The following is a 21300-nucleotide window of genomic DNA, read 5'->3' as shown; positions in this document are numbered from 1 at the left end:
CCACTCCTCCACATCCTCTCCAATATTTGTAGTCTTCTGTTTTTTTCATAGCTGCCAATCTTATGGGAGTAAGATGGCATCTCATTGGAGTTTTGATTTCCATTTCCCTAATAGCTAGAGATTTGGAGCATTTTTTATGTGCTTTTTATTTTTTTATTTTTATTTTTTTTTTTAAGATTTATTTATTTATTTAATTCCACCCCCTCCCCTGGTTGTCTGTTCTTGGTGTCTATTTGCTGCGTCTTGTTTCTTTGTCCGCTTCTGTTGTCGTCAGCGGCACGGGAAGTGTGGGCGGCGCCATTCCTGGGCAGGCTGCTCTTTCTTTTCACACTGGGTGGCTTTCCTCATGGGCGCACTCCTTGAGCGTGGGGCTCCCCCACGCGGGGGACACCCTTGAATGGCACGGCACTCCTTGCGCGCATCAGCGCTGCGCATGGCCAGCTCCACACGGGTCAAGGAGGCCCAGGGTTTGAACCGCAGACCTCCCATATGGTAGACGGACGCCCTAACCACTGGGCCAAAGTCCGTTTCCCTTTATGTGCTTTTTAGTCATTTGTATTTATTCTTTGGAGAAGTGTCTGTTTAAATCTTTTTCCCTTTTTTAAATGGGTTGTTTGTCTTTTTATTTTCAAGCTATAGAAGTTTTTTATATATGCAGGATATAAGTCTCCTATCATATATATGGTTACCAAATATTTTCTCCCATTGTGTAAGCTGTCTTTTCACTTTCTTGACAAAGTCCTTTGAGGTACAGAAGGCTTTAATTTTGAGGAAGTCCCATTTATCTATTTGTTCTTTTGCTGCTCATGCTTTTGGTGTGAAGTTCATGAAGCCATTTCCTATTACTAGGTCCTATAGATGCTTCCCTACACTGGTTTCCAAAGTCTTATATTTAGGTCTTTGATACATCTTGAGTTGATTTTTGTATAAGGTGTGAGTTGGTAATCCTCTTTCATTCTTTTACATATGGATATCCAGTCTCCAGGCACCATTTGTTGAATAGGTCATTCTCTCCAAGTTGAGAGGGTTTGGTGGCTTTATCGAATATTATATTACTATATATATGAGGATCTATATCAGAACTCTCAATTTGGTTCCATTGGTCTGTGTGTCTCTCCTTTTGCCAACACCATGCTGTTTTCACTACTTCAGCTTTGTAGTATGTTTTAAAGTCAGATAGTGTGATTCCTCCAATTTTGTTTTTCTTTTTCAATATGTCTTTGGCTATTTGGGGCATCTTTCCTTGCCAAATAAATTCCATAGCCAGTTTTTCTAGTTCATTAAAGAATGCTCTGTTGATTTTTATTGGGATTGCATTGAATGTGTAGATCAGTTTTGGTAAGATAGACATCTTAATAATATTTACTCTTCCTATCCATGAACAGGGAATATTCTTCCATTTATTTAGGTCTTTTTTTACTCCCTTGAACAGTATTGTGTAGTTCTCTGTGTATAAGTTTTTTACATCTTTAGTTAAATTTATTCCTAGGTATTTGATTTTTTTAATTTACTATTGTAAACGGTATTTGTTTCTTGATTTCCTCCTGAGCTTGCTCATTATTGGTGTACAGAAATGCTACTGATATTTGCACATTGATGTTATGACCTGTGACTTTACTAAACTCATTTATGTATTCTAGAAGCTTTGTTGTAGACTTCTCAGGGTTTTCTATATATAGGATCATGTCATCTGCAAATAATGAAATCCTGACTTCTTCTTTTCCACTTTGAATGCCTTTTATATCTGGTTATTTCCTCAGTGCTCGAGCAAGTACTTCTAAGACAATGTTAAATAGAAGACATGATAGTGGGCATCCTTGTCTTGTTCCTGATCTTAGAGGGAAAGATTTTAGGATTTCACCATTGTAAATGATGTTGGTTATGGATTTTTTATATATACTCTTTATCATGTTCAGAAAATTTCCTTGTATTCTGATCTTTTGCACTGTTTTTATTAAGAAAGGGTGCTATATTTTGTCAAATGCTTTTTCTGCATCTATAGATATGATTATGTGATTTTTTTCCTTCAATCTATTTATATGGTGTATTACATTGATCGATTTTCTTATGTTGAACCATTCTTGCATACCCAGATTGAATCCCACTTGGTCATGGTGTATAATTCGTTTAATGTGTTGTTGAATACGGTTAGCAAGTATTTTTTTGAGGATTTTTGCATCTAGGTTCATTAGAGAAATTCATCTGTAATTTTCCTTTCTTGTGGTGTCTTTGTTTGTCTTTGGTACTAGGTTAATGTTGGCATCGTAGAATGAGTTAGGTAATGTTCCTTCTGTTTCAGTTTTTTGGAAGAGTTTCAGCAAAATTAGTGTTAGTTCTTTCCAGAATGTTTTGTAGAATTCACCCATGAAGCTGCCTGGCCCAGGGCTCTTCTTAGTTGGGAGGTTTTTAATGACTTATTCTATCTCTTTACTTGTGATTGTTTTGTTGAGATCATCAATTTCTTCTTTCATCAATATAGGCTGCTTATGTGTTTCTAGGAATTTGCCCATTTCCTCTGAATTGTCGGGTTTTTTTTGGAATATAGTTTTTCAAAGTATCCTCTTATGATAGTCTTTATTTCTGTGGGGTCAGTGGTGATATCTCCTTTCTCATTTCTTATTTTGTGTATTTGCATCTCCTCTTTTTTTCTTTGTTAGTCTAGCTAAGGGTTTGTCAATTTTATTGATCCTCTCAAAGAATCAGCTCTTGGTTTTGTTTATCTTTTCAAGTGCTTTCTTATTTTCTATTTCATTTAGTTCTGCTCTGATCTTTGTTCTTTCTTTCTTTCTTCTTCCTGTGGGGTTACTTTGTTGTTTTTTACTAATTCCTCCAAATGTGCAGTTAGTTCTTCAATTTTAGCTCTTTCTTCTTTTTTGATGTATGATTTTATGGCTATAAATTTCCCTCTCAGTACTGCTTTTGCTGCATCCCATAAGTTTTAGTGTGTTGTGTTATCATTTTCATTAGTTTCAAGGTAGTTATTAATTTCTTTTGATATTTCCTCTTTGACCCCCTGTTTTTCTAAGAGTGTGCTGTTTAATTTCTGTATCTTGGTGTGAAATCTGGGCCTCTGGCTCTTGCAGATTTCCAGCTTCACTCCACTCTGGTCAGAGAAATTATTTTGTATGATATCAATCTTTCTGAATTCATTGAGCCTTTCTTTGTGGCCTAGCATATGGTCTATCTTGGAGAATGGTCCATGCGCACTTGAGAAAAATGTATAACCTGCTGTATTCAGGTATAATGTTCTGTATATACCTATTAGGTCCAGCTCCTCTAATATACTGTTCAAAGTTTTTGTTTCTTTATTGATTCTCTTTTGAGGTATTCTGTCCAAAGTTGATAGTGGTGTATTAAAGTCCCTCACTGTAATTATAGAGGTATCTATTCTTTCACTTAGTTTTTCCAGTGTTTGCCTCACATATTTGGAGGTGCCCTTGTTAGGACCATAAATAGTTTTGACTGTTCATTATTCTTGAAAGATTATCCCACTCACTAATATGTAGTATCCATCTTTGTCTCTCACAATTTTTTTGCATTTAAAGTCTATTTTGCCTGATATTAATATATCTACTCCTGCCTTATTTTGGTTACTGTTTGCTTGTAAGATTGTTTTCCAAGCCTTCACTTTCAACCTCCTTGAATCCCTGAGTCTAAGATGTGTTTCTTGTAGACAGCATATAGATGGGTCATATTTCTTTATCCAATCTTCCAGTCTGAATCTTTTGACAGGTGAGTTTAATCCATTGATATTCAGTGTTACTACTTTCAAAGAATTATGTTAGCCATAATTTGCTTGGACTTGTGTTTGTTACATTTTGTTCATTTTCTTCTCTTTTTGTCTTTTTTGTTGCTCTTACACTCTCCTCCAACTCTGCCTCTCCTGTTTTTTTCTTTCTTCCTGTAGAACTCCCTTTTGTATTTCTTGAAGGGCAGGGTTCTTGTTGGCATACTCTTTTAATTTGTTTATCTATGAATATTTTGAACTCTCCATCATTTTTGAATGCTAGCATAGCTGGGTAGAATATTCTTGGTTGGAATGGTTTTTTTTTGTTTAATACCTTGACTATATCATATCACTGCCTTCTTGCCTCCATGGTTTCAGGAGAAATCAGCACTTAATCTTATGGAGCCTCCCTTGTATGTGATGGTTTTCTTTTCTCATGCTGCCTTTAGAATTTTCTCTTTGTCTTGAGAATTTGATAAATTGAGAAGTATATGTCTTATGGTGGGGCTGTTAGGATTTATGGTGTTTGGGGTGCATTTTGCTTCCTGGACATGTATATCCATCTCCCTCAGTAGATTTGGGAAGTTTTCAGACATTATTTCCTCCAACACATCTTCTGTCCCCTCTACCTTCTCTTCTCCTTCTGAGATGCCTATAATATGTATGTTTGTGCATTTTGCATTGTCATTCAGGTCCCTAAGTACCAGCTGCATTTTTTATATCTTTTTATTAATCAGTTCTACTATCTGTTTGATTTCAGAAGTCCTGTCTTCCACATCACTAATTCTCTCCTCTGCCTCTTCTAATCTGCTGCTATTTGCTGAGAGTGTATTTTTGATTTCTTGAACTGTGGAGTTCATCACAATCATATCTGTTATCTTTTTGTATATGACTGCAATTTCTTCTGTATTCTCTCCAAGTATTTTCTTCATATTGTTAATCTCTTCATTTCCTTCATTAAGTTGTTCTCTAATATATGTTTTGAGAACTTTAATTACTTGTCCAATGTTCTGCTCCTCTTCCTGGTTTTTAGTTTGTTCATTGGATTCAGCCATGTTTTCCTGATTATTGGTTTGGTTTGCAGTTTTTTGTTGCTTTCTGGCTATCATTTTATCTTGATGGGTTTAATCAGTTCTTAGTTTCTTTGTCTAGTCTTGGGGATTAATTAGTTGTTGTTTGTGCATAAGTGTTATGTCTTCTCTTTGTCACTTTGTTCTTCATACTCTCTTTTCTTGTTACTGACTAAGTTCACTTTGAAGGAAAATATTAGGACCAGGGAAAGCAAAATGAGTAAGAAAAGAAAATGTATGAAGTAGTATTGGTAATAAATGTTATCAAAGCAACAATGTGAGATCTAAGAGAATGGGTATGAGACTCATGTAAGTTGTGTAGAGTTATAGTAGTAAGTAGAGTACCTATAATGAGACAGTCAACTGAATATAGGGAGGAATATAGTATGAATTGAAAGGCCAGTGTTTTCATGAGAGATGGAAAGAGAAAAGAAAGACAATAATATCAAGAGTGAATAAAAGACAGAAAACAGAACAAAGGTATTAGAAATAAAAAGTCATACAATTTGGGGGCCAAAGAAAGGGAGGTGGAATGTAACAGAAACAGTAGATGATGGAGAATAGAAAGATGTAGAGGAAAAGGGATTGTGTAGGTGGCCATAATCAGTACACTATAGAAAATAGGAAATGGAGGATGAGGAAACACAGCAAATGTGAAGCTCTCACTGCAGCAGCTCTTGCAAGAATCTCTTCTGTCACTGTCTCACCAAATTGACACCCAGACACGTCCTGCCCTGCAAGCCCATGAAACAATCTGGTCCAGCATGACTCTGACCCTACTCAACCTCTTCTTTGCAGGAGAGATTATGAGGTGCACTTACTCAGATGCCATCTTGCCCCCAAATCTTTGTTTTTGACATTTTGCTTTTCATCACTGTAAAAGTTGTGCCCTGTATGTACAGTGGTAAGGCAGTCTCTTCCATTCCTTCCTCAATGTCTACATCTTTCTTTAATTTTTGATTTCATCTTCAAAAAATTTTAGATCACAGCAAAGCCACATATACAATATAGGAGACTCCCATATAAGCAACATCAAAAACTTTTCCCCTTCCCCAGCAATAACCTTTTACATGTGGATATTAAATTTGCTACAGCTGATGTACAGATATTGAAACATAACTACTAACCATAATACCATTTTGGTTTACACTATCATTTCTATTTTAGACTGCACATTTTTCTAAATATTTACTTACATTATGGTTTCCATTATGGTTTCCATTTTAGACTATACACTTTCATAAGTTTTTGGTGAAATTTAACATGTCTTATATCCATCATTGCAATATCTTGTGGAACACTTCCATTGCCACCCAGTTACCCCCTTTTCCATCTATTTATTTCTCCCTCCCCCTCCCCTCGGGGCCCACAATGACAACCAAGCTTCACTGCTTGATAGACCAGATCCATAGATACTTGCAACAATGCTGAAGGCTTAACACACTAGACTCTCCTCCCCAGTGCGGAACCACCAATGTTCTCAAGAGACACAATTCCCTCTGTTTGAGAACATAAGGCCTCCCCAAGATGGGAATACAACTCCTTACCTTCATTGTATGGGTCTCCACCCAATGATATAACACACTATGACAAGATGAACACTCACACACTCCCTTGGAAGCCTGCCCCAGGTGAACCCTGTGCTAGATGCTCCCAGTCAAACACCTTAAACAAGTAACCCTTCCTTATTATATTTCTAAAGTGTTTTCTCAACATTACAGTTTCAACCACATACCTGAAAATCTCCCATGTTCACCTTTTCTCCCAAAAAACTCCCCCCAATTATATGGGCCATCTGACCCATCCTCCCAACCCCAGTGCCCCCTAAAGCCTGCAAAGACCAATCCAATAGTATCCCTATGCCCCTGTCTTACCCTTTCACTGCACAGTACTTATCTCTACTTTATCATAGATTTGGCCCATGATGGGGTCAGCTCACAACCTTCCTCTCCCCACCAATTTCCTGTAAGCCTATCATCCAGTCTCTAGCTCTCTGAGATAGCTTGATTTGCTTAATTTATATCAGAGAGGTAATGTAGCATTTCTCCTTCAACACCTGGCTTTCTTCAATTCACACAAGGTGCTCAAGATTCATCCATGTTATCCCACGTGTTAGTACTGTATTCCTTCTTACAGTTGAGTAGTAGTCCATTGTATGTATATACCACATTTTGTTTATCCATTCATCTGTTGATGGACATTTCGGTTGATTCCAACTTTTGACAATAGTGAATAATGCTGCTAAGAACATTGGTATGCGTATATCAGTTTGTGTCCTTGTTTTCAGTTCTTCTGAGTATATACCCAGCAGCGGAATTGCTGGGTCATATGGCAAATCTATAGCTAGTTTTCTGAGGAACAACAAAACTTCTCAAGAATGGCTGAATCCTTCTGCATTCCCACCAGCAGTGGATGAGTGTCCCATTTCTCCACATCCTCTCCAACACTTACAGTCTTCTATTTTTTTAATAGTCATCAGTCTAACGTGTGTAAGATGGTATCTCATTGTAGTTTTGATTTGCATTTCCCTAACAGCTAGTGATTTTAAGCAAATTTTCATGTGCTTTTTAGCCATTGGTATTTCTTCTTTGGAGAAGTGTCTCTTTAAATTTCTTGGCCATTTTTTAAATAAGTTGTTTCTCTTTTTATTTTTAAGATATATGATTTGTTTATAAATGCAAGATACAAATCTCCTATCAGATATATGGTTACCAAATATTTTCTCCCATTGATAGGCTATCTTTTCACTTTCCTGATAAACTCCTTTGAGGTGCAAAAGGCTTTAATTTTGAGGAAATCCCATTTATCTATTTTTTTTCACTGCTCATGCTTTGGGTGTGAAGTTCATGAAGCCATTTCCTATTACAAGGTCCTATAGATGCTTCCCTACATTGTTTCCCAAGGTCTTTATGGTCTTGGCTCTTATATTAGGTCTTTGATCCATCTTGAATTGATTTTTGTATAAGGTGTGAGATGACAATCCTCTTTCATTCTTTTGCAAGAGGATATCCAGATCTCCAAGGACTATTTGTTGAAAAGGCCATTCTCTCCCAGTTGAGTGGGTTTGGTGGCCTTGTCAAATATCATATGACCGCATACGTGAGGATATATATCAGAACTCTCAATTTGGTTCCATTGGCCAGTATGTCTATCCTTGTGCCAATACCATGCTGTTTTGACCACTCTAGCTTTGTAGTACGTTTTAAAGTCAGGCAATGTGATGCTTCTACTTTCATTTTTCTTTTTCAGTATGTCCTTGACTATTCAGGGTCCCTTTCCTTTCCAAATAAATTTCACAGTTAGTTTTTCCAGTTTGTTAAAAACTGCTGTGTTGATTTTTATTGAAATTGCATTAAATCTGTAGACCAGTTTGGATAGGATACACATCTTAAAGATATTTAGTCTTCCTCTCCATGAACAGGGAATATTCTTCCATTTATTTGTCTTCTTTGATTTCCTTTAACAGTGTTGTGTAGTTTTCTGCATATAAGTCTTTTCCATCTTTGGTTAAATTCATTCCTAGGTATTTGATTTTTTAAATTTTCTACTGTAAATGGTATTTGTTTCTTGATTTCTTCCTCAGATTGCTCACTATTTGTTTACAGAAATGCTATTGATTTTTGTGCATTGATCTTATAACCTATGACTTTACTGAACTCATTTATAAGTTCTAGAAACTTATTGCAGATTTCTTCTTGTAGAAACTTGTAGATTTCTCAGGGCTTTCTATGTACAGGATCATGTCATCTGCACATAGCTAAGTTTTGACCTCTTCCTTTCCAATTTGGATGCCTTTTATATCTGGTTCTTGCCTCAGTGCTCAAGCAAGTACTTCTAACACTATGTTAACTAGGAGACATGATAGCGAGCATCCTTGTCTTCTTCCTGATCTTAGAGGGAAAGATTTTAGGATTCTACCATTGTAAATTATGTTAGCTGTGGTTTTTCATATATACCCTTGATCATGTTCAGAAAGTTTCCTTCTATTACTATGTTTTGCAGTGTTTTTATCAGGAAAGGGTGCTGAATTTCATTGAATGCTTTTTCTGCATCTATACATATGATTTTATTCTTTTGATCTGTTTATGTGGTGTACTACATTGATTGATTTTCTTATGTTGAACCACCCTTGCATACCAAGGATGAAACCCACTTGGTCATGATGTATAATTCATTTCATGTGTTTTTTAATACAATTAGCAAGTATTGTTTTGAGGATTTTACCATCTAGGTTCATTAGAGAAATTGGTCTGTAAATTTCCTTTCTTGTGGTGTCTTTGTTTGGCTTTGGTAGTATAGTAATGTTGGCATCATAGGATGAGTCAAGCAAGGTTCCTTCCTTTTTGATTTTTTGAAAGAGTTTAAGCAAGATTGGTGTTAGTTCTTTCTGGAATGTTTGGTAAAATTCACCTCAGAAACTCTCTGGCCCAGGGCTTTTCTTAGTTGGGAGGTTTTTAATGACTCATTCTTTCTTTCTCTTTATTTGTGATTGGTTTGTTGAGATCATCAATTTCTTCTTTTGTCAATGTAGGCTGCTTATGTGTTTCTAGGAATTTGCCCACTTCTTCTAAATTGTCGTTCTTGTGCCTATAGTGTTTCAAGTATCCTCTTATGATAGTCTTTATTTCTGTGGGGTCAGCAGTGATATTCCTTTTCTGATTTCTCATTTTGTGTATTTTCATCTTCTCTCCTTTTTTCTTTGTTAATCCAGCTAAGGGTTGGTCAATTTTATTGATCTTCTCAAAGAACTTTGTTTTATTTATTTTTTCTAGTGTTCTCTTATTTTCTATTTCATTTAGTTCTACTCTGATCTTTGTTATTTCTTTCTTTCTTCTTCCATTGTGGATACTTTATTGTTTTTTTACTAGTTCCTCCAAGTATGCAGTTAGGTCTTCAATTTTAGCTCTTAATTCTTTTTTGATGTATGAATTTTTGGCCTTGAATTTCCTTCTTGGTACAGCTTTTGCTGCATCCCATATATTTTGATACATTGTATTGTCATTTTCATTGGTTTCAAGGCAGTTACTGATTTCTTTTGAGATTTCCTCCTTGACCCACTGTTTGTCTAATAAGGTGCTGCTTAACTTCAATATCTTTGTACCTAATTTGGTTCTTTGGCCCTTGTAGATTTCCAACTTCATTCCACTGTGGTCAGAAAAATTATTTAGTATGATTTCAATCTTTTTTAAATCATTGAGACTTTCTCTGTGGCCTAGCATGTGGTCTATCTTGGAGAATGATCCATGTGTGCTTGAGAAGAATGTATATCCAGCTCTATTTGGGTGTAATGTTCTGTATATGTCTATTAGGTCCAGATCCTCTAATATATTGTTCAAAGTCTTGGTTTCTTTATTGATTCTCTGTTGACATGTCCTGTCCAATGGTGATAATGGTGTATTAAAGTCTTCCACTATAATTGTAGAGGCATCTAGTCCTTCACTTAATTTTTCAGCATTTGCCTCATGTATTTGGAGATGCCCTGCTTAGGAGCATAAATGTTTATGATTGTTCTTTCCTCTTGAAAGATTACACCTTGTACTAATATGTAGTGTCCATCTTTGTCTCTCACAATAGTTTTGCATTTAAAGCATATTTTGTCTGATATTAATATAGCTACTCCCACCCTTTTGGAGTTATTATTTGCTTATAAGATTGTTTTCCAGCTGTTCACTTTCAACCTCCTTGAATCCCTGGGTCTAAGGTGGGTTTCTATTAAATAGCATATAGAAAAGTCATATTTCCTTATCCATTCTACCAATCTGTGTCTCTTGACAGGAGAGTTTAATCCAATGACATTCATTGTTATTACTCTCAAGGAATTATACTTATATTAGCTGTATTTTCTTTCTATTTGTGTATGTCTTTTGTTGTTTTTATTTCCCTTTTTGTCTTTTTAGTTGTTCTTACACTCTCCTCCAACTCTGTCTCTCCTGTTTTTTTTCTTTCCTCCTGTAGAACTCCTTTCAGTATTTCCTGAAGGGCAAGTTCCTTGTTGGCATACTTTCTTAATTTCTTTTTCTCTATGAATATTTTAAACTGTGTCATTTTTGAATGCCAGCTTTGCTGGATAGATTATCCTTGGCTGGAAATTTTTTTCATCTGGTACCTTGATGGTGTCATACCACTGCCTTCTTGCCTCCATGGTTTCAGATGAGAAATCAGCACTTAATCTTATGGAGCCTCCCTTGTATGTAATGGTTCTCTTTTCTCTTGCTGCTTTTAGAATTTTCTCTTTGTCTTGAGCATTTGATAATTTGACAAGCATAAGTCTTCAGGTAGGTCTGTTGGGATTTATGCTGTTTGGGGTGTGTTGCACTTCCTCAACATGAACATTCATCTCCCTCAATAGACTTGGGAAGTTTTCAGCCATTATTTCTTCCAATACCTATTCTGTCCCCTTTCCCTCTCTTCTCCTCCTGGGATGTCTATATTGCATATGTTTATGTATTTTGTGTTGTCATTCAGATCCCTAAGCCCCTGCTGGATTTTTTAAAATCTTTTTTTTTATCAATTCTATTATCTGTTTGATTTCAGATGTACTGTCTTCCACATCACTAATTCTTTCCTTTGCCTCTTCAAATCTACTGTTATTAGCTGAGAGTGTATTTTTTATTTCTTGGATTGTGCCACTCATCACCATTGTATCCATTATCTTTTTGCATATGTTTACAATTTCTTTTGTATGCCCTCCAAGAGTTTTCTTAATATCCTTAATCTCTTCCTTCACTTCATTAAGTTGTCCCGTGATATTTGTTTGGAGAGCTTTGATTAATTGTTTGATGTTCTTCTCCTCTTCCTGGTTTTTAGTTTGTTCATTGGATTGGGCCATGTCTTCCTGATTATTGGTATGGTTTGTAATTTTTTATTTCTGTCTGGTCATCACTTTATCTTGATAGATTTGTTCAGTTGATTAGCTTCTCCATCTAGTCTCAGGGTTTATTTAGGTGCTGTTTGTTTGTGTGTGTTAAGTCTTCCCTTTGACACTTTGTTTTCCTTATTCTATGTCCTTGTTGTTGTCTAAGTTCCCTTGAAGGAAAAAGTTAGGGCCAGGCAAGGAAAAGAGGTAAGAAAAGAAAAAGTATAAAGTAGTATTGATAGTAAATGTCAGCAGAAGAACCATGTATGACCGAGGAGAATGAATATTAAACTCATGTAACCTATGTAGAGTTATAACAACAAAAAAGTGGAGTACCTACAATGAGATGGGAAACTGGATATGTAGAAGAATATAGTATGAATTAAAAGGCCAGCATCAGGAGAGAGGGAAAAAGGAAAGAAAGGACAATAACATAAAGAGTGAGTAAGAGATAGAAAACAGAATAGAAGTGTTAGAAATAATAAGCCAAAAAAAAAACTGCGGACTAAGCAGAGGTGGAATGTGAGAGCAACAACAGAAGATGGAAGATAAAAAGATGTAAAGGAAAGGGGATAGCTTTGGTAGCCAAAATCAATACACACAGAAAAAAGGAAATTGAAGATGAGGAAGCACAGCAAACAAGAAATACTGCCTGTAGCACCTAATAGAAAAAAAGAAAAAAACAGGAAAAAAATTTTTTAAAAGGGCAGTAGGGGGATAAAAAGGAAGTAAAGAAAAGAAAACAAACAAACAAAAATAAAACCAGACAAGCCCTCAAGCAAGGAGTCCTCTTTGCAATTGAATAAACCGCTTAGGAATTTCTCCTTCCCCCTTTCTCACTTCCTCACTTTTTTCTCCCCCAGGGCAGCAGGAAGCCCATGTGAGAGCTCCCCTCTCAGATTCAAATGGAACCCTGGAGAACCAACTCACCACAGAAAATAATGACTCTCAGTCTCTTTGAGACTTATCACCCACACTTATTCAAAGCCTACAAAGTACTTCCTACAGTCCCTCTCCCTTAGGAGTATTGAACAGGACTAGTTAATTGCCTTACTGGACATTCTCCCAGACCAATTTTCCCTATTCCAGGGCATTTAGGTAAGTTGGGCTGCCTTAAGAGATTCACCTCTCTTTTCTTCCTAGCCTCTCCCTAAGGCAGCTAGCATGCTCCTCCAAGCTCAAAAAAGGGGGACCAGACAATTGAACCTGCACTCCTCAGACCCCTTTTGCACCCTTCACCAGAACCCTCCCACTCTCGGTGTTTGTCTGAGACTGCAGGCTAGGGGAATGAAGGCTTTCCAGGAGTGATGGATTCAGGGAACTCAGGCTCAGAGAACGAGGGTTCAGTGAATGCAGGTTCGGGGAACAAGGGGTCTGGGGAATGTGGGTTTCGTTAACAAGGAACTAGGGAACACTGCCATGACCAGCAGTGTTCAGGGAATGCTGCAGCTGTCAGCCCTAGGAGAAGGGTTTAGCATACCCACAGCTTCCGGCATAAGCGCCAGAAACCCAGAAACCACAGTTTTAACTTTAGCAAGCACTCCTTTTGTCGTACTCTATCCAGATCAATGCCCAAAAATCTCCTGCTTTGTGGGTTCTCAAAACAACTCACTTGGGCAGGATTCTGTCCCCACTCAGCCGGTTTTTTGCAGGAGAGATGACGAGGGTGCACTCACTCAGATGACATCTTGCCCTGCCTCCTACTACTTTCTTACACTTTAGCTGCTTGACCTACCTACTATTGAAAGAGTCAGAGTTCACTATTTTCACTATGAATTTGTCTATTTCTGCTTTTCACTGTCATTTGTCTTCATATATTTAAACATTGTTTTGGCATCTTTCTTGGATTTTGATAATTATAATATCTCTATTAAAAGTTTAACTCCATTATTATCATGAAAAATTCTCTTTTCCTGAATTAATAAAATCACGTTGTGTGATATTACTATAGTTACACAAGTTTTATTTTGGTTAATGTTTGCATGGTAGATATATTTTTTCCATCATTGTACTTTCAACCTTTATTTGCCCTCAGATATGAAGTGAGTATCTTGCAAACAGCATATGGTTAAATTTTTGTTTTATCTAGATTGGGCTTCACTTGGCGTACCTAATCCATTTACTTCAAAAGCAATAAGTCATAAATTAGTGATATAGTTGGGTTACTATCTACCATTTCCTTTTTTTTTTTTTTTAGTTAGGCCAGTAAAAAGAATTTATTAGAAAATGGGGGAAAGAACAGAGCTTGCTGAGAAATAGGAGAGAAAGACAGAAATCCACACAGAGATTTGATGCAGGCTCCACTAGACAGAGAGAACCTGTACATATACTTTTAATTGACCCACCTGCTTTCGCTATTCTATCCTTATTTTCCTTTTGGATTAAACAATTTTATTATTCTATATTTTCATGTTTTCCATTGACTTTTAGCAGCTTTACTATGATGTGCCTAGTTGTGGAAGGCTTCATATATCTGGAGTTCTCTGACCACTTCAGAAAACAGTCACCCACTACCTCTTCAAATGTTATTTCCACTGCATTTTCTCTCCCTCTTCTTCACTCTTCCCCCTCTCACCCTGTTCTCCTCTCTCTTCTTTCTTCTAGGATTCCAGTGTTGTAAGTTACACTTTTTTAGCATGCTCCAAATGTCTTTAATGCTCTGTTCTTTTCACCAATCTTTTATCCTTAAGTCATGAACTTTCAGGGTTTTCAGTTGAGAGGTTGTAGTGTTTTGGGTGCTTATCACCAAGAGAATGAGGGAATACCCCACCGCTTTTCAACATGCTTGGCTTAGTTCTTCGGCCTCCTGCACTTTACAACTTCAATATTGGGCAGATATTTGGGAGGAAAACCTGTCATGCAATAGTAGCTCCAAATCCCCAATTTTGTCACATCAGCCTCAAAATATACTGGGTTCTCTGTCCAAAGAGCAGTTTTCACACAATTATCCCATGCACTGAATTGGGAAATTTCCTTAAGAGTAAAAGAAGATTTAGATCCTTGGCTAAACTCTGAAATGATCTCTACTCTTTGGAATTTTAGTACGTTTAGTCCATGTTGCATCCACAAATACATTTTTTGTATTTGTGGATTTCTTTTTACATTATCCAATTTTTAGTTTTACCCAGTAAGAGTATCAGCCTACCAGAAGCACCTCTGTTATTCATAGAAGCAAAAGTTCTAGGTTTGATTCCCTACTTTCCCATTTACTTAAACTAATAGTGAAGCAACATTGATGAAAGTTATTTGACCTTGCTTTCCATCGCATTTCTCATCTATAAAAGGAGAGAATGAATAACACAGTGGGTCTGTCTGAATTATCTCAGAGAGTTCAGAGCAGGAATTAGCCTATCTTTGCTCTATGGCAGGGTTAAAAATACGTGACATTTCATTTTTCCCAGAGTATACTGGACTCCAACTTTTGAATTATAGTACCTTTTCACTGAAGTCCAAGCTGAGATTAGACTCTTTTGGGAGGGAGAAGGTGGGGAGAAGCAATAATCTGTGATTACTAATGGAATCTAGCCATGGTCAATATATCTGATATCCTCTTTCATGCAAGGTTGCCCAAACTACTCAAAGAGGGCCACATTATTTTGAATTAATCACCAGATTTAGAATCTGAAGCCTAGAATCATAAGTGAAACATTCTGAGGTAAACCATGGCCTGTCTCATGGTCCCTTTTTCAGCTCTGAATGATCATACCAAAATCAATTCTGATTGGCCCTGGGCTGACAGTTGCCATCTAGGGCTTCTGATGAGCCAGTTCCTAACCATTCCCTTTGTGCTAATCCATCTAAGCCCCAGATCAATGGCAAGGAAGTAGATGCACTTTGTAAGAAATCAATCCAGCTACTGGCCCACTAGAGTGACTCATTGAACTGCCCTGGATCTGCTCATTCATAGAAAGACATGTCAAGTGGTTAGCCTGGATATTCTGACATTTCCTGTATATTCTTCTCAGACCCCATGAGAAACACTATAAATCACTATAAATCGAAGATTAAGTGATAGGACCTATGTAGCAGCTTCCATCTCAGACTACTCACTAGATCTTTTAAAGTTTAATTCAGTTGTCTATTATTCAACACTACCTAACTCCTGAACATGCTCTTGTATGTCCCTTTTTATATTTCCCAAACTTTTGTCTTTCTATGTTTATTTTCAGTATTTTCTTGTGGTCAATATTCAGTTTTACTAATTCTATCTTGTGCTAATTCAAAGAGTTATTAAATTTTCCCTTTGAGTTCCTAATTTCAGTTATTGACATTTTGAGATCTAGAAGCTTCATGTGATTCTTTGCTATCATTTCTCCACCAAAATATCAATCTGGTCATTTAATTCCTTGAATATTTTATTAATGGTTATTAAAGATCTTGTCAGATAACTCCAATAGCAAGATGTCCTGTGAGTTTCTTTCCAATGTGTCCCTTTTCCTGTTAGTTTTTGGTCAAATCTCTTCTTTCCTTTTATATCTGAGTATTTTTAATTGATAGACATTATAGATGAAAAATTGTGTAAATCCTTCCAAAAGGAGATTTTATTTTGTTTCCTCCAGGCACCTGATTTAGGTGCAGAGCACCTTATTTAAAGGGAATTGAAAGGATTAGAAACTAGGCATCCATTCTTATGAGGAGTGGTTGATCTTCCTCTTTTGGTACAGTTTTTCCGGTTATTTTACAGGATTCCTCCTCCCACCACACCCTGAATTGTAATTTTGTGCTCCACCAACCCTGTGAGTCTGGCATACCCTGTTGAGCTTTTCTGTTTCTCAGCTATTACCTTTGAATTGGCAAATGGCTCAGAGTGAGGAAATGCTCCATTTTTTACCTTTACTTCTGAGAGCTTGGCTCCAAAATTCTGCCTGCTTAGGTAGCTCCACCATGTTTTCACACAATATTTATATATTCCAGCTTTCCAAAGTCATTCTCAGTGCAATGTATTTAAAACAGACAGTCTCACCATTCTCACTAGTAGAACTAAGTTATACCACTCCTACATTATAACTTTTATCTCAGAGCCTTCACTAGATTATATTTAGTTTAATTCAATTTCCTGTTCCCTAACCTTCTAAACACTTGTCATGACATTTCTGTAGGAAACCAGACCCAGCTGGTGCCCCAGTGCAATGACTCCATGTCTGATCCCGCGGGCTCTGCGGACTCGGAAGAGAGCGCTGCCAACTGCTCAGGTGAGGGGTTCCCCCGGACCAGGAAGCCCTTTCCATCCTATAAAAACGCCCCCACTGACCTGACTCTCTCCCTCAGGGAGCAAACAGCTCCGCCTGGCGGACGGGGGCGGTCGCTGTGCCGGGAGAGTGGAGGTTCTTCATCAGGGCTCCTGGGGCACCATCTGTGATGACTACTGGGACCTGAGCGATGCCCACGTGGTGTGCAGACAGCTGGACTGTGGAGTGGCCGTCAGCGCCACAAACTTTGCTTCCTTTGGGGCGGGATTAGGGCCCATCTGGCTGGACGACCTCAACTGCACAGGAAAGGAGTCCCACGTGTGGAAGTGCCCTTCCCCGGGCTGGGGGCAGCACAACTGCGATCATGCGGAGGATGCAGGAGTCATCTGCTTAGGTATGGGCAGTGCATTGACGTCTGACTTTGACAATGGAAAGTACCAGGGTAGCTGGTGTCTGAACTCTACTTAAAGCAGCTATGAATTATGGGCTTCATTTACTTTACTCTTGCAAGTCTCAATTGCTAGTCTTAGAATAGTTTATGCTGGTATCACCCCAATGAAAAGCAAGCTTCATAATTTTGTTTTCTATAATTTACTGTATAAGAATGTACATTTGCAAACCACCAGGCATGTTTCCTTTGTGACATGGACTCTCACAAAGAGGGACAATAGGAGTGTACTTTCCTCTCCCTTCTAAGGGTCCAGTGTTTAAAAACTGAGTGTTGCTATATGTATAGTGAGGCACAGTTTTGCACTGAGTTAACAGAGAAGCACGGGGATACCTCTTTGTTACATCAAAGATGAAGTTATAGATTTGTGTTAAAATGCAACTCTTCTTTGCAGATTCAGTCATAAGTATTCATATCTCCTGGGCTAGAAGCACCAGAGGGCACTGGGGAAAAATGCTCTAAGTCGCAGGATTCTCCTTCTCCCGTTATTAGCAAAAAAAAAAAAAAAAAAAGATTATTTCTCCCCTTTGTCATTGAAAACACCATCCATATAAACTCAGACTTTGGAGTGAAACTCAGGCATGCCCTGGCAAATCATTGGTGAGTACAATAAAATATTAATTTGTGTGTTTTATGGTAAGAGATTATAGCATTTATATGTGATGTCTTTATGATGTAAGAGAGGTGTGTTTGGGAGTTTAGTTGATAAGAAGGGAGTATGGAGACAAATAGAACTTCTGAAGTGGGTAGAAAAGGCTTATAGTAGCTGGAGGTAGGGTGAGAAAGGCAATAAGAGTGGGCAAAGGACACAAAGGGTTCTCTGAGCTGTACCAAAGGCCAGGTGTGGTGTGGAGAATACCCTGTGCGCTCTGATGTGAATTCTGTAACGCTGGTTGTAGGGAAGGAGAAGACCTACTAGTAAGACTAAAAATGGAAATATGTGAGCAGGTAGAGGACTAGGGAATGTCAGTATCTGCAGTCTCAGCTGTGAGAAGGCTTTTCTAAAGAACAGAGACAAATGAAGAGAAGCAGGAATTAGAAAGGAATTCAGGGAGGGAATGTCCTGGAAGCACTGGTTTCCCATTCCTTAAGATTTCCCTTAGGAAACCACCATTTTCCATCAGCCATGCCAGCTTTTTTACCAAACCTCATTGAGAAGGGTTTCTGTCATTTGCAGATGAGAGAGTCCTAATTAATTAATTCTGCATTTTAGAGTTAATGTTTTATGTCTCCACAAAAGCCTCAGACAGTGAGTTGCTTTGCATTATGTCTCAAAACTCAGAGCAGGAACTGTTTGCACCTCAGAGGGAGAAGACACTTTGTTTCAGGAGACCACAGTAAGCGCTCATTCCAGGTATGTGCTGACCGCTTCAGCCCTTTCAAATCATGCTCAAGACCTGACGGATTCCATTCTCCAGGATGCACAGAAAGTTTTACAGGATTCTAAAGGAAGGCTAACCTGACAAATAAGTGATGATCTCATATCCATACAGTAGAGGCTTAGATGGAGTGACCACAGCATTCAAACTTCTGGGTTTTTTGCTATTGTAAATTATGAAAGATAGAGTAATACATATTATATGTATCTTACTTGTAAAGGACTAGAAGAAAAATCCTATTTGTAAATATATTCTTGCATACAGAAAGAGATATAAGGAAGGATACACAGTGAAGTGGAGGCATTATTTACCTCGAGCATCTGAGAAAGACAAATTTTCTCTAGATTCTTATATAATATTGACTTTTGCAATTAAAAGCTAATTAGATTTTAAAATCTTTATAGTACAAGGAACACCTATTACTTGAAGACCTTGTTGGACCAAGGTAATTCCCATCTTCTGATTAGATGATCTTGGTTTGTGAGAACAATGAATGCCCAGACCTGAATCACACCCAGACTGTGTACTGTTTACATTTCATTATTGGTAACATTGTTCTTCAGGCCCTGAGAATAACTGATAGTGATCACCTCTGTGTGGAGTTCATCATTGGTTGAGATTTCTGAATTACACATTTTTCCAAAAAATATGTTCTGAAGCTTTTAGATATATATTATTTCATGAATATATAATAATTCATATCTCCTAATGATCAATAAATGATTTTTAGATAAGTGAATGGGTTGCTGAGCTGACAATGACATTCTTGCTGAGGTCACTTCAGGAGCTTTGTCCAACACAAAGCCTGATACCCAGTTGATGCTCTGAGAACCCTCATTTTATGAATTTTACTCTAATCATTTCTCTGTTAGGCTATAAGAGGATTAAGGTGCCACTGGCCCATGCCAAGTGAAGCCAAGAACTGCACTGGGCAATCTACCTTTTTCTCAGAAATCCTTCCAATATTCAAGGAATATGATGCACAAGTTCCTTGGGAAAGTTCTATATTATCCTAAAGATTAGCAAATTATCTCAGAACTTAGAAATGAGGTAATGCTATTAAATCTGGGTTGAGCCATTCAACCAGTGTTCTTAAGAGCAAGAAATGCGCCATTTACTACTTTTAAAAAAATGAAAAGAAAAAGTAGATAGTGAGACCAAATTGTGGTTTGAGTATCTATTAATTAATAACTAATTAAGTCAGTGGCTCTAATTCAGTCAGGCACCCCTGATAATCCTCAATATTGGTACACATAGCAGCACTACTTTCGAGATGGATCCAAGTGAAAACCAGATTATGCAGAGGATGAGAGCCTATGGCCACTCAGTTCTATTCTGTTCTGGCTGGGTAGAGAGTCATTAGTGTACCTCATGCTGGCCAACAATGTTAGCAGCTGCATTTTTATAATATCACGTCCATTCTTTAAGGCTTAGTCATTTCATTTTGGAAATTTTGTATCAGGGAACTCTGCATTTTGGCCTTACATGTGAGGTACATTATCATCATTATGTTCTAAAACATGATATAAATTGAAAATGATCTTGTGTGAAATGTTGTTGTTTCAATGCTAGAGTAAAAATATTAGCATGTCTAATTAAAATGTTTTTCAAGTAATTAGATTAATGGTTTTGGTGTTCATTTTATTTCAGTGATTTACTTTGAATACAAAACATTACTAAATATCTGCTATGTTTTTCTCTTGAGAAAAACAACCCCTGCTGAACTTCATTACTATTACTTATTATAACTTAACAAATCCATAGCTGTAGGTCAGGTGCCTCCCCAAAGTTCCAAACTCATCTTTAAAACTGATTCCTGATTGTCTTCACTAGATAATCCATGCATACTTCAAACTCATCTCAATAGTAATACAACACTCTTTTTTAAAAAGCACACAAACAAGCTTAAATCTCAATTATTTCTGATCTTTTTTAGTTTTCTTTCTACTTTATGTAATGAGAAATATGATGTAAAAAGCATGGATGATTTTATCCATGATAACCTGGTTTTCACCTCACTCTTGTACTATTTAGTGGACCTTTTTCTCATGTCTAAATTGGGAATAAATATGAATTGTGGTTTTGGGCAATAGTGAAATTTTTTCAGTCATTAATAAATATTAAACCAGTTAGTATTATGATTCAGGAACTGAGCTAGTTTCTGAAGATAAAATAGTGGAAAAGATAAACCTAATTCTTGCTTTCGCTGAGCATTCAATGGGTACATTTAGATTTTATAGTGATCACTCTTCTATGTTCTAGAGATTCTTTCTCCTCTCACTTAGTAGACTCTGTTCCTCTATTATTAGGACTGTTTCTGTCATCCTTCATTTTTTGAACTACTGTTTTTGCCATACTTTATCTCCACTTTCTCTTTCCTCTGCCTTTTCTACTGTGCTGGGGTGGTTATGGCAGAAATCAGACCATATGGGTGGGGTATAGAAAATAAGAGGCAAGCATTTCTAAGTTTAAGGATTGAATTACTGCTTTATTTCTATACTCACAGTTTTCTGAAAGGATTAGGGAAGAGAAATTAAGTCACCACAGCAGCATGGGGGATTTTGTTTGAGAGGAAGTTGTATTAAGTCTAACTTGGCACTCTGAGGAATCTGACTAGGTAATTTCCCTACT

General features: G+C 37.2%; 1 pseudogene; it reads left to right on the top strand.

Moving 5' to 3' along the window:
* The window catches only part of LOC101414977 (antigen WC1.1-like), a 313117-nt pseudogene that overhangs the window by 272332 nt on the left and 19485 nt on the right, over positions 1-21300 (top strand).

Source organism: Dasypus novemcinctus, chromosome 20, assembly GCF_030445035.2.
Source record: "Dasypus novemcinctus isolate mDasNov1 chromosome 20, mDasNov1.1.hap2, whole genome shotgun sequence".
In the NCBI taxonomy this organism is placed as follows: Eukaryota; Metazoa; Chordata; class Mammalia; order Cingulata; family Dasypodidae; genus Dasypus; species Dasypus novemcinctus.
Note: the sequence above shows the minus strand (reverse complement) of the source record. Positions and strands in the feature narration are given on the sequence as shown.